This window comes from Canis lupus, chromosome 1, assembly GCF_003254725.2.
Source record: "Canis lupus dingo isolate Sandy chromosome 1, ASM325472v2, whole genome shotgun sequence".
In the NCBI taxonomy this organism is placed as follows: Eukaryota; Metazoa; Chordata; class Mammalia; order Carnivora; family Canidae; genus Canis; species Canis lupus.
This window is the reverse complement of record NC_064243.1, coordinates 22,850,818-22,863,611: the sequence shown is the minus strand read 5'-3', so window position 1 is coordinate 22,863,611 and position 12,794 is coordinate 22,850,818. Positions and strand designations below refer to the sequence as shown.

Sequence of the window (12,794 nt, the reverse complement as noted above, 5' to 3'; positions counted from 1 at the left end):
TTGGTTTTTAAGGTTTCTGAAGTAATGAGGACTGGGAAAGATTACATATTTCATAGAGTTCGTAAATGATTTCACTTACTGCCTATTCAGGTGTTTAGTAATTTTTTACTCATTATATCTGCAACATCTGAAAAATGTAGCAAAACAAAGGTCTTGCAAGTGTATCATGATTTTCAAAATGCCATTTTTTATTTGCTAAACATAGCTTATTCATAGCGTTGAGTAGACATATTTTCCTTTGCTATGGTAATTGATTTCTAGAGAACTTTGACCTGCGGTTTCATCCTCAGGAAGTGTTTATTGTGTGTGCCTGCAATGTAAACAGCCCTGTGCCACACAAAGGACACGTGCTTGTTTCTGCAGCAACGAATGCGCAGCATTTAAGGGCAGACTGGCATTCAAATAGTGCAAATACAAATACGTAAAAAAAAATGTGGTGGATTTAATCTTGGGTCCACAAAGGGGAAATAGCCTATATATTGCCATGGTGAGACAAGATGTATATTTTTAGCGTCTTAGAAGCCATTATTGAATTGAGAGAAGCCCTACTACCCTTGCCTTCTCCCTTCCTTCCTTCCTTCTTCACCCCCAACACCCCCATGGATGCTAACTTGTCAACTTCATGGCGTAGAAGGTAGTGTTACCTTGAAGAACAGGTTATGTTTGAAGGAAAGACAACAGAAAGGGGAAGAACTGAGAGTGGTGCAAAGATCAACATCCTCATCAGTCTGGCTGACCAATAGCCACCAAGGAGACATGTGGGAAAGAAGGAAAGACAAGTTTTCAGCTCTGGGTTGTGAGGAGGGTTGGCTGTGAACAAAGTGACAAATGTCTAGTTTGTAGTGTGCTTTCTCTCTGCCAGGAAGGAATGGATTCAGATTTTTGTGGTGCTTGAAGCTTATATGATTTAGGGGTTTCTAAGAATAAGAATACAAAACAGTAAATACATAAGTAAGTAAAAAACTAAATATTTATTTGAAATGAGAAAAAATTACAAAAAACTGTAAACGTATAAAAGCAACAAATATCATAAAGATACAAATTTAGGGGAAAAACATAAATGAGTATTTATTACCTTCCAGGCAAACCATTATAATCCTTTTTTAAGTTATATATTTTTGGCTGCATATTTTTGATCACCTATTTGGTTGAAGTGATTTTGCAATATTATTTTCTATAAAGAGAATAGCAAAGTAATTCTTTCCTCAAGAATATTTTTCCTCTAAAATTTGTCTTTTCAGTTGTACAAATTGTTATGAATTTAGGATTGTTGCCAAACTTGGCAAAACCTCTATCACGTTTCATTTAGAAATAAGGTATTACAGATGTGCTCAGTGTTTGTGATACTGCTACAAGTTTGTACAACCACGGGAATTCTGATAAATTTTGTTCATCCCAATTCCCATGAAAAAAGAAAGAAAATGTCTGAGGTATTTATAATTATATGCACTTTGCATTTTCTAGAATATTTTCACAAGCTAGAACTTCTATTTTGAATTGGTATCCAAGAGAATTAAATCTTCCACTTCTAGTTCACACATTTGATGATTGGTGGAACTTCCCTGTGTTTTGGTAGAACCTTGATTTCTTTTTTTAATTATCTGTTAGCATCCAGTACTGAGAGCTGACCCTGCACCTTGGTGTCATGACCACAGCTGATTTGGCACCATGGGAGTTAGGACTCCTTTTAGAAGCCATTCCTGGACTGTGACAGGTAGCAAATAATTATATATCAGGTGACTACAAATCATATAATAGAGCCAATAAACTTGAACCAAATATATCCCAATATTGCCTTCCCTTAGAGGATCCAAATAAGGGACCCTTTGTCACAAGGGAAGGCCTCATGCAAGGGGTAGAGTTTGTACAGGAAAGAGACAGTGCCCTTAATGGAGGCATGATTAAAACATTTAAGTTGAAAATTTTACAAAAATATAGATCTGTGTGAACATATTATTAAGCTTACTAGGCCTATTGGACAGGCCCTAGAGCTCAAGCTTTATTAGCTTCTTGAGCAAGCTGCCTCTGATGACAGACATTCTAAAGTACCATATATTGGGGTGCCTCAGTGGGCTAGACATCTCACTCTTGATTTTGGCTCAGATCTTGATCTTGGGGTCATGAGTTCAAGCCCTGTGTTGGGCTCCATGCTGGGCATGAAGCCTGTTTGAGATTCTCTGTCTTTCCCTCTGCCCCTCTCCCCCCTTAAAAAAAAAATAAAAAATAGAGTATCAGATCTTCCAGCATCCCTATGTGCCAGGGTTCAGAGCTTAAACCAATTTGTTCTCTCTCTCTCCTCTTTTTTTTTTTTTTTTTTGGAGGAGTAGTGGTGGTGGACCTGTTTATTCCCTCCCTTGATTGCAGCTCAGCCTCTGGTCTTAAGTATAATCTGTATTCATACGAAGCCCAATTTCTTTTCTCCTTTCTCTGGAGCTTCAGGATCCCACGTAAGTGTCTTCTCAGTATCTCCTGGGTGACTTGCATCACTTGGATAACGAAGAGGCCACTCAAACTCAACATCATCACAACTGAACTCTGGATCTTGTTTTCTAAACCTTCTCCACCCATAGACTTCTCAGTTAGTGGCAACTTTATCTTTGTAGTTGTTCACCCCAAGAATATAAGACTCATCCTGTCTATTAGAGAATCCTGACCTTTCAAAACATGTACAGAATTTGGTCACGTCTTACAGGTTTTACAGCTACTACCTTGCGCATGTCCATCACCATCTTTCACCTGGATTGTATCAGAAGCCTCAAATGCCTCTCTGCTGCTGCTTTGCTCCCCTGTGGTGGATTTTAACACAGCAGCTTTTTTGTTTTTCTCAAGTTTTATTTAAGTTTCATTTAGTTAACATGCACTGTAACATCAGTTTTAGGTGTAGAAACTACTGGTTCACGACAAGTGTACTCCTTGATATTCATCACGCATTTAACGCATCCCCCACCCACCTCTCTTCCAGGAACCCTCAGTTTGTTCTCTATAGTTAAGAGTCTGTTTTCTAGTTTGCCTCTCTCTTTTTTCCTCCTGTATTCATCTGTTTTGTTTCTGAAGTTTCACATATGAGTGAAACATATGGTACTTGTCTTTCTCTGACTGACTTACTCCACTTAGCATACTGCACTCGAGCTCCATCCATGTCATTGCAAACATCAAGATTTCATTTTTTATGGCTGAGTGATATTCCATTATACACACAAATACATACATGCACATACACACACCACATCTTCTTTATCCATTCATCAGTTTATGGACATTTGGGCTGTTTCCATAGTTTGGCTGTTGTGGACATTGCTGCTGTAAACATCAGGGTGCATGTTTCCCTTCAAATCCGTATTTTTTAATCATTTGGGAAAATACCTAGTAGTGCAATTGCTGGGTCATAAGGTAGTTCTATTTCTTAACTTTTTGCAGAACCTCCATACTTTTTCCAGAGTGTCTGGAAGAGTTTGCATTCCCACCAGCAGCACAGGAGAGTTCATTTTTCTCCACATCCTCGCCAACACCTGTTATTTCTTGTGTTGGTAATTTTAGCCATTCTGAGAGGTGTGAGGTATTATCTTACTGTAGTTTTGATTTGTATTTCCCTGATGATGAGCGATGTTGAACATCTTTCCATGTGTCAGCCATCCGGATGCCTTCTTTTTTTTTTTTTTTAAGAGATCTGATTTATTTATTCATGATAGACACAGAGAGAGAGAGAGAGAGAGAGAGAGTCAGAGACACAGGCGGAGGGAGAAGCAGGCTCCATACCAGGAGCCTGACGCGGGACTCGATCCCTGGTCTCCAGGATCACATCCTGGGCCGAAGGCAGGCGCTAAACCGCTGAGCCATCCAGGGATCCCCCCCGGATGCCTTTTTTAGAAAAATGTCTCTTCATGTCGTCTACCCATCTTATAAACTAGATTATTTGTTTATTGGGTCTTGAGTTTTATAAGTCCTTAATATATTTTGGATACTAACCTTTTATCCAGAGCACCCTTTAAAATGTAAATCAGACCTTGTCATTCCTTTGTTCAGCCCAATTAAATCTAAGAGACCCGGCAGCCTGGGTGGTTCAGCGGTTTAGCACCGCCTTCAGCCCAGAGCATGATCCTGGAGACCTGGGATTGAGTCCCAGGTCAGGCTCCCTGCATAGAGCCTGCTTCTCCCTCTGCCTGTGTCTCTACCTCTCTCTCCCTGTGTCTCTCATGAATAAATAAAAATAAAATATTTAAAAAATAAAAATAAAAAATAAATCCAAGAGACCAAAGGTTATAAAATGGCCTAGAAGGTTCTCATGACCTGTCCTTACACTGTCGGACCTCAAACCCTCTTCTTCTTCCAGTGCACCATCACACTTGCTTCTAAGAGGCTTAGAAGCAAGGGTCTCAGGGTATTTATGGAAGGTACTTACTTGGGTAATTTCCTTCCCTCAAAGTATTTCCCCAAATGTTACCTCCTCATGAGGCTGCCCTACCTACCATGTTCAATGCTACCTTTGCCCCTCCAGCCACCTGGTGTTCCCCATCCCTTTTACCATGCTCTGCTGCTTCTGCATTACCATAGTACTAATCACTGGCTCACAATCATATGTTTCCATATCAGTTGGGTTGATATGTTCACTGTCTTGCACTTCTGCCAGGATGTAAACAACACAAGGACAGCAATCTTTGTGTTATTGAATGGTATGTTAAGCCTAGAAATTCATCTGATTCTCAACAGATAAATATACCCTGTGAAATAGGTACAGCCATTTTTGTAGATCCAACCCCCCCCAAAAAAAACACAACAAATTTAAAAAGAGAAAACATAAAAAGGTCAATGAGATCACAAAAGTAGTAGAGATGGATTTCAATCCTGATAGCCTCCACTGTCTGCACCCTTAACCAGTCTTGCCTCCTAGTGTATGGAGGGGAAGGGCTGGCAAGGGAGTGGAGAACTGATATGGCCTTGGACTGATTGCTGGGTTGCTCTTCCCTGTTCACACTAGGTTATCAACCTCTGAATTAAGCCCAACTCTCAAAGATAAATATTCCAGGATTAAAACTTTTTTTTTTCAAAAAGTAAGCCATGTACATAGGTGGAGTATAGTTATGACTTAATTGTTTTCCCAAGGAAATAGTGATATTCTCCCCTTTTGAGTCATATTTTGTCTTCTATTTGGCCCCATTGCCTGACTCAAATATCTTCACCAGAAGACATGTCCGTGATACACGGGGCTATCATTCTATGCTAATGAGAGACTTGAAAACCACCATATTCCCAAACACATTATTACAACAGCACATTGTTTTGGAGGTCAAGATAATTTGCATAATGTAAGAATTACCTGAACTCAGGTGGAAAAACTGCTGCTGAGGAATGTCAAGTACAAGTAGAGAGATGGCTTAGACCATCTGGGCATTAGAAGCTATTTGGTTTTCATGTTTATTTGGGAAGTAAATTAGAATCAATGAAGATTATAACAATCCTTTACCATACCTTCATCATTTCAGTGGGAAATATAGATTAATGGAGAGGAATTTGCTGGTGTGAAGTGGGGCTGAGATTTTTTAACCAATCATTCTGATAACCCACAAAACATTTGGACTCTTACAGAAGCTTTATATCCATGTGTCTTTTTTTCCTTCACCCGAGTCCTCTAGCACCCTAAAATTACCCTTCAAGAACCTACCCTGGAGCCTGTTACTCCTCTATTTAAAATCCTTCCATACACACTTCACCTACTGTAGCAAGTACACTTTTCTGTGTGGCAACCAGTCATTCAATCTGGGTGGACTCATCCTTTCTTCTGTCTCCCGTTGTTACTTTCTATTCCCCATAGCAGTGCATTCTCCAAACACTCTAATGCGTTGCCACCTCTCTGTGCTTTAGGGTCCTGCTGAAATTCACTTTCCTCTCTCTACCTCTTTCTAGCCGAACTACACCCAACTTTTTTTTTTTTTTTTTTTACACCCAACTTTTGAGAACTAGCTCAAATGTTACCATTTCTGGAAGGACTTCATAGACAAATCTCAATCCCTGCAAACTGGCAAACACATCTGTACATACTCCCATGCTGTGTAAATAATAGTCTTCTCTTCTTTTTTTCCACAGGGTTTGTTCATATTTCAAGAACAGTGGTTCTACCTGTAATGTGGTGACTTCTCTTTGTTGTACCATGATTTGGAGAGTTTCCAAAACTCTCCAGGAACTGAATAATCCTCTTTGGTGCTTGTGGAGGTGAGTGAACAGGTTTCCATGTGTCTAATCTCAGAATGCAGATTGTTATTAGCATGGTTGACTTGGAGGAACACAGTTCTGGTGACAGAAAATGTGAATGGGATGTTTTAACATATGTCCACTCAGTTCAACAAACATTTATGGAGTCTGGTTTCTGCCAAGCACTGTGCTAGCACGGTGAATTAGCATGGTAAGCACTCAGACTCTGGCACTTGTCCTCTTGGGGCTTTAGTGCACTGAAAACGATTGTGCTTCAGTGGAGCTTTGCTGATCGCATCCGTTCTGGGGCTACATGACTAGTTCTCAAGCTACAAAAGGAAAGGATTTGTGTTTTATTCACTTTTGTATTGTTAACCTTAAAAGTAAAAACTGCCAGTTATTTTACCAGCAAAGGATGGATTTATTCAGGAACAAAAGAGAATGTACTTTTGGACAATCTGCGGCAAGACCATAGCAAGTCTGGGCAACAAAGGAGAAGTACACTTTTTTGAGGAGTAAAACGGGTAAGGTAGGAATACTGTCGTGAACTGGAAGTCCACTGGAGTAAACTGGGAGTTCAAAGTATGGTGACTTCTTGCTGGGTGAGCTGGCGTTTGGGAGAATAAGGACAGAGTCTCTTCCTCCAGCTGAGTAGTAGTATCCACGTGCAAGTTCTCGTAAGGTCGCATCCTGTTGGGTCTCCAACTGACTATGAGTGAGCATGAGAGCTCCCTCTGCTGAAACCTCCCAACTCTATTTAATGACATTTTCTGTTATTGATTTTTATAGCATTAATAAACCATTGGTAGAAGGGTAAAGACTTGTTTCGCACACAGAGGTGTTCAGTATACACATAACTGGTGAAAGAAGAAAGGAGGGAAACAGGAAGAAAAGGGGAAAGAAAGAGTGAGAAAGAGGAAGAGAATGATGTCTCTTGGTTATTAAATCAAACTAAAGCTTCTGATTCTAACTGTAGATCAACTTTATGATCTTCTTCTGTTCTTTAAAAAAAAAAAAAAGATGCTACTGCAAACTCTTGGAACACTGACATGAAATCTAGTAATAAGGGGAAAGAAGGAAATAAAACAAAATAACCCCAAATCCCTGGCAAACAGCCTAAGCATGATTAGACCATTAGAGAGGAGTGTTCCCTGATGATGTGACCCCTCAACCTGTCTTCTCCACATTGGTCTTTTTTCTTAAGTGACTTTCAAAACCTCTTCTCTTGGGGTTTGCATGCTTAGGAAGCATTGAGGATTAGATAGATGAAAACCGAACACATTTAACAGTACCATAATTATCTCCTTCCTTTTTTTTCATTCCTATGGGGCTCTAGAAGAGTCATTACCCTCATTCAATGCAGTGCAGTGCATGTGGAGTAGTGTCTGCCTTGCACCATGAAAATCCCTCTGCAGTTTGCAGCAACGAGGGATGGAGGATGGAAAGCAAGATTAAAAGAAGCTTGCAGGATTGATTGAGACAACAACTGCAACAACAAAACCCTCAAGTCTCTGTCAATCAGTAGATGAGGAATAGCAAGGTGGGGCTGATTCGGAAGGATGAGAGCAATGCAGGAAGCTGGGGCTGTGCCCCCCTCATTAGAGACTCAATCACCAGCGTTTCAGTGGAGAAAGCTTACCCCTCCAGTGCATGCCTCTACAGCAGAAGGGAAACTAGCATTTTCCTTACCCTCCTTGTACTTCTTTGCCTGTCAGCTAAGAACCTGGGAAGGGGGAAGATTATTGAAGATTGAGGCACTTTCTTCCACGTTCTTTGTTATTCTGTTCTGTCTCAATCATCTCAATATTCAAAAAGTAGATTTAGAGGAAGCCTGGCATAAAGAAAAGAACAGCCAAGCTGCTGTGGGCTGTTAAATTTGTTATCGCCTAACACTTTTCTCCCCCTTCTCTATTTATTATCTATTTTCAGAGCCCCGGAGTAAAGAGATTGTCTAAACCCCATTCATTGGCAGTCATTCAAAAACCCTTCATCTTGTAGCATGACTAGGGGAAAACCAAGAATGAGTTCTTAGAAAAATTTCCTAGGATTCAGTAATGATATCAGAAGGTGAATGTTCTTTATTGGGGTGACAAATACAAGTAATGAGAATGATGGTTCGATGATGAGAGCATAAACAGTTCCCTGACTGCAAATCCCGGGGTTTCTCATTCCTGTGATCTTGTTCTAGTGCCCATGGCAAGAGATCTCCAAAGACCCAAAGCATGTACCTGCCCCTCCAGGGGAGCAGTTTTTGTTTCCTTGTCCAGACTCAGTCTTCTTCTATGTCTCCAGTGACAGGATTTGCAGCCCTTCCTCCAGTGGCTTAAGGCATTTCTTCTGTAGGAAAGTGTTCAGGAGAGGTTCTGCTCTGCTCTAGCAGTGAGCCTTCTCCCTTTCCATCCACTACTTCAACCTGCCTCCTGCATACCCTAAGGTACGTGGAGAAGGGACCTGTGAGTGGGTGCACATTTTCCTTGGGTCTGTGGCTACCGGGGTATTATACTCTCATACTATCCCACATTCAGCCTTTAGCAATTTATTCAAACTTTTGGATTGTTTCTCTTTAGGGGTGTGTACAGGGTCCAGGATCATCAATTCCAGGTAAGCGCATGTGTGCATCCTTCCTCTCCTTACTGGGTGATGTTTGCCTTGAATTGCGCTCTAGCAGCAGTTTTCTGATAGAATAAAGGCAATTGTCAATTTGCAGATTGTCTACGTGTGTGTGTGTGTATTCTCTTGTTGTTTTGGTAAATAAGACTCTTGTTCTTTTCAGCTTTCTGTGTCCTACATGGAAGGCAGAAGTCAACTGATGTGTTTACTGAACTCTGTTTCAAGGTTGTATTTTAAAGTTGTGCTTTCAAATTTCAATTCATCCAGAGGTATTGATTGCTGAGGGTGTTCTCTCGCCTGGAAGCTACGGTAAAGGAACTAGAAATGTGTAAACTGAAGATAAAGTATTTAAGGGGAGAGCGCTTCCTATCTTTTGAAGGTAGCCATTTAGGACCAAGATTAGACTTAGTAGGTGTTATTCCATAGATGTGAAGTAATGAGTGGAGATTTCAGGGAAGCAGATTTCTTTTCAATGAAAAGGGCAAATATCCTCAAAAAGAGAGCAGTTAAAGCTGGGTAGATTTTTTGTTTGTTTGTTTGTTTTTGAGGTCATGATCTCCTCTGACAGTGTAAATAACAGAGTTTGAGCTTACATGAAAATTTATCAGGATATTTATAAAGATAGTTCTAGCATTCATTTAGGAGTTTGGAATAGATGAACTCTGACATACTTTCAGTTTTTTCAGTAACAAGGAATAAACTTCTTACAGCATCTCTTTTAAGTTCACTCAAAACTCCAAAGTAAGAACCCACTGACTTTCAAGTCCTTACTGACGTGGTTAAATGAAGTTGTGGTTTCTTAAGGAAAAGAATGTACCCCCAGAGTTTTGAACACTTATTAAACAGGTTTCTTTTTTTGACTTGGTCTAAGATGGGAGCCACAAATTATGAATTATTAGAGTTAGGGGCTTTTCTCTGTGGACTGGAGTCTTTATCAAAATGCTCCCAAGTAAACATTGAAGTTGAGGACAAATTCATGATGATTTACACCAGCAAAAGTCAACTAGACTCTGTAGGAGTGAATTTAGAGTTTTTTGGGGGGCCCAGATTAAGTGATCCCAAAAGGTCAAAATCATTTAGTTTTGAGGAAAGAAAAAGGAAACAAGGTATTAGCTGAAGTCAGCCACATGTGAATGTATCCATAATGTAGAGTAAAACACAGGTGGAACATGTGGCTGTTTAAAGAAAGGAAGCATGCTTTATTCCACAAGGCCACAGGAGATCAGCAGTTCCCATGGACCCAGTGAGACCCTGGAACGTCCAGATGGGGGGAAATGGGACTGTTTGGAGACAGGCCTCCAGGGAGCAGAGCTCCACTGGTGGCAGAACAAAGGCAAGTGGCATGTCTTTGGTTTCCTAAGTGCTGTGTGTGTATCATCTCATGATTTCCTTGCCAAGTGTGAAGCTGATTTGCTGGTATATAAGCATATTCTAAGCATAAATGGCTTCTGTGATATTATATCCAGTCTTTGCCTCACAGGTATTCTATATTGGAAGAAGTAATAAGATTCCTTTTTCTTAAAATGTCATAAAGAGGACATTTTGAGCCATGTCAATACATATACAAAGGCCTCCGCCACACTGTTGTAAGATTGGCGACACTTAACTCCGGCTGCATCACATTTCCCATTTTTGCACTCTTTCTCCTCTTCCTCATCTTCTTCCCTTGCATTCCTTCCCACCATAATCCTCCTCTCTTCCAGAGAGAGACAACTCTAAATTCTCATGTGCCTCCTGTCTGTTCACTGTTTACCATTTGGGAGTAATGCTGATCTCACAAAGACTAATTTGCAGATATGTGGGAGCAGAATGGGGAGAAAGTGACAGATCTTGTAGTGAAAAACAATTGTACCTCTTCTAACCATAAGAGTGACTCTGCTTAAAACATGGATTTGAAAATCTCATGTGTTATGTGGTTAGCTACTGTGTACATTGTCCAGGCTCTTGTTTCTCCTCCTGCTACACTGGTTTCCTGCATTTTAGATATTTCTCTGCTCTCCATACTTCCTCAAAGGAGATCTCCAGAGAGTCCCCAAAATGAAGCCTGGGGAAAAAAATGGAAATTGATATAGTTTGCTAATTTTAAACCCTTTAGAGTTTTGATAAGGAAAGAATTTGAAACCGCCAACCAAAATCAGGTTACCGCAGTATAAGTAACTTATCAGTAGATTGTGTTTATCATTTCCACACTATCTTGAAAACTGAGTTGATTCTTACATCTACATTTTTAATAAAGAATAATATTTTTAAATTGTTTCAACCCATCTGTCTTTGGGTGCAGGACACAGAAAAATAGTAAAATTCAATGAGTATTCTCATAAGAGCTCAGGCGTTCTAGGCAATGTGGGGATATAGCAGTGGCTTAAGATATGTTTCCTGCCTTAAAGATGATGTATAGACCAAGAGAAGAAAGAGATTGCATCCATAAGGCAATATAAGGGTGCACTGGCTTAATGCTGGAACTTATATGACATCTTGTGACTCTGGGATATTAAGAAGATGACTGAGTTAAACCTTGTAGAATTAGAGAGTCCAGCATGACAAAGGGGGTGAAGGTTCTTCAAGTACAGTTGATGGGACAGTGAAAATGACAGCATGTTTCTTTTAGGTGCTGCGGACACATACAAATAGAGGAAAATAAGTTAGAATTCAGTGCCTGTTATCTGATCAACATAAATTCAAAAAGTACGGGGCATAAGGAGTGGAATGAGGTATAGTCATTTTCATCAAGAGCTTACAAGTGTGTTGGGGTACCGAGAATAATGTATATGAAACAATTAGAAAATAATTACGTAATAACAAGTGATGAGCTGCTAAATAGTGTGGCTAATTCTAAGGTGTTGTATGAATTCCCAAGAAAGGAGACCAAGAAGGCTGGAGAAATCATAGATGCCTTCACAGAAGTGGTATGGCTATCTCTGAGATATAGAAACTTTGGATGGGGATGGTGTAAGCGTGGATACAAGGACATTTTTTATGAAGTCAGAAGTATCAGAGATTTACCAATGAAGTACAGGGTAAAAGTTGCTGGACCATTAGGTTGGGGACAGCCTATGGATGGCTTTGTAGGCCTGAAAGAGGACTGATAACACTGGAAACATAGAACCTTTGAAAGTTTTTATGGGTATGATTAAAAGGATGGAAAGGAAATTTTAGAATGACTCTTTTTTGTAAGTAGGACCATAGGAGAAGCAAACTCATGTTTGCTTGAGTTGATTCATCAAGGTCCTGGAGTTATAGGAATTGCAAGGGTAGAATGTCAGGCAGAAGAGAAATACTGGTAGTCTGAAAGAGCTGTGGAAGATCTGTGGTGTCCTGATCACAGTCTTAGCCAGGGCTGTTTATGTCACTAACCATGTGAGTGAATCACTGCTTGATTGCCCTAAGACCTTACACACTCAATTTAACAGACAGCCTTGCTGACAAGCTTCCAGTTAGCTTCAGCCAGTGCCAGACACAAGTAGAGAACTGGCGAGTGTGGGTGGGCGAGAAGTCCGGACGTGTCTCCCTCTCATTTCATCCCTGTGTGTCTCCACCCTTTGGGGGAAAGCAGTCTTTTGTTACAGTTAATCTCTGGATTAATTAATCATCCCCTGTTTGGTTTCTCAGCTTTTTTTCACCAGTGTAATCAATTTTATATATGACATTCTTGTTGTTTAAAATGCATAGAAATATTCTATTTTCGGCTGGACTCTGAGTGATGTACTATGTAACCATGGATAACTCTTCTTTGGCCCTGGTTTTCATGTCTTTAGCACTGGAAGTATGAACTGGTTGACTTGTAATGCTTCTGTAAATATCTTATCAAGTGGGAATATCAGATATGTAAGATCCATATTCTATGAGTTTGTTATTTTATAATTATTTTATCTGTATAAAATCCTCCCTATGTATAGTTCATGGTGCTCTTTTTAACATCTGCTAAAGTGAAATTTGGAAATAATTATCCAATGATTGTAAATCTTTAAAATAGGGAAATTGAGGGCACCTGGGTGGCT

The 12,794-nt window shown here is 40.0% G+C and overlaps 1 long non-coding RNA gene across 1 annotated transcript in view; it reads left to right on the top strand.

Moving 5' to 3' along the window:
* The window catches only part of LOC112643759 (uncharacterized), a 30,628-nt gene extending 21,760 nt beyond the window's left edge, over window positions 1-8,868 (top strand). The window contains exons 2-4 of the long non-coding RNA XR_003125874.3: window positions 6,082-6,207; window positions 8,479-8,620; window positions 8,754-8,868. This is a non-coding gene — a long non-coding RNA (uncharacterized LOC112643759). The remainder of the gene's footprint in view (window positions 1-6,081; window positions 6,208-8,478; window positions 8,621-8,753) is intronic.
* The last annotated feature ends 3,926 nt before the right edge of the window (window positions 8,869-12,794 follow it).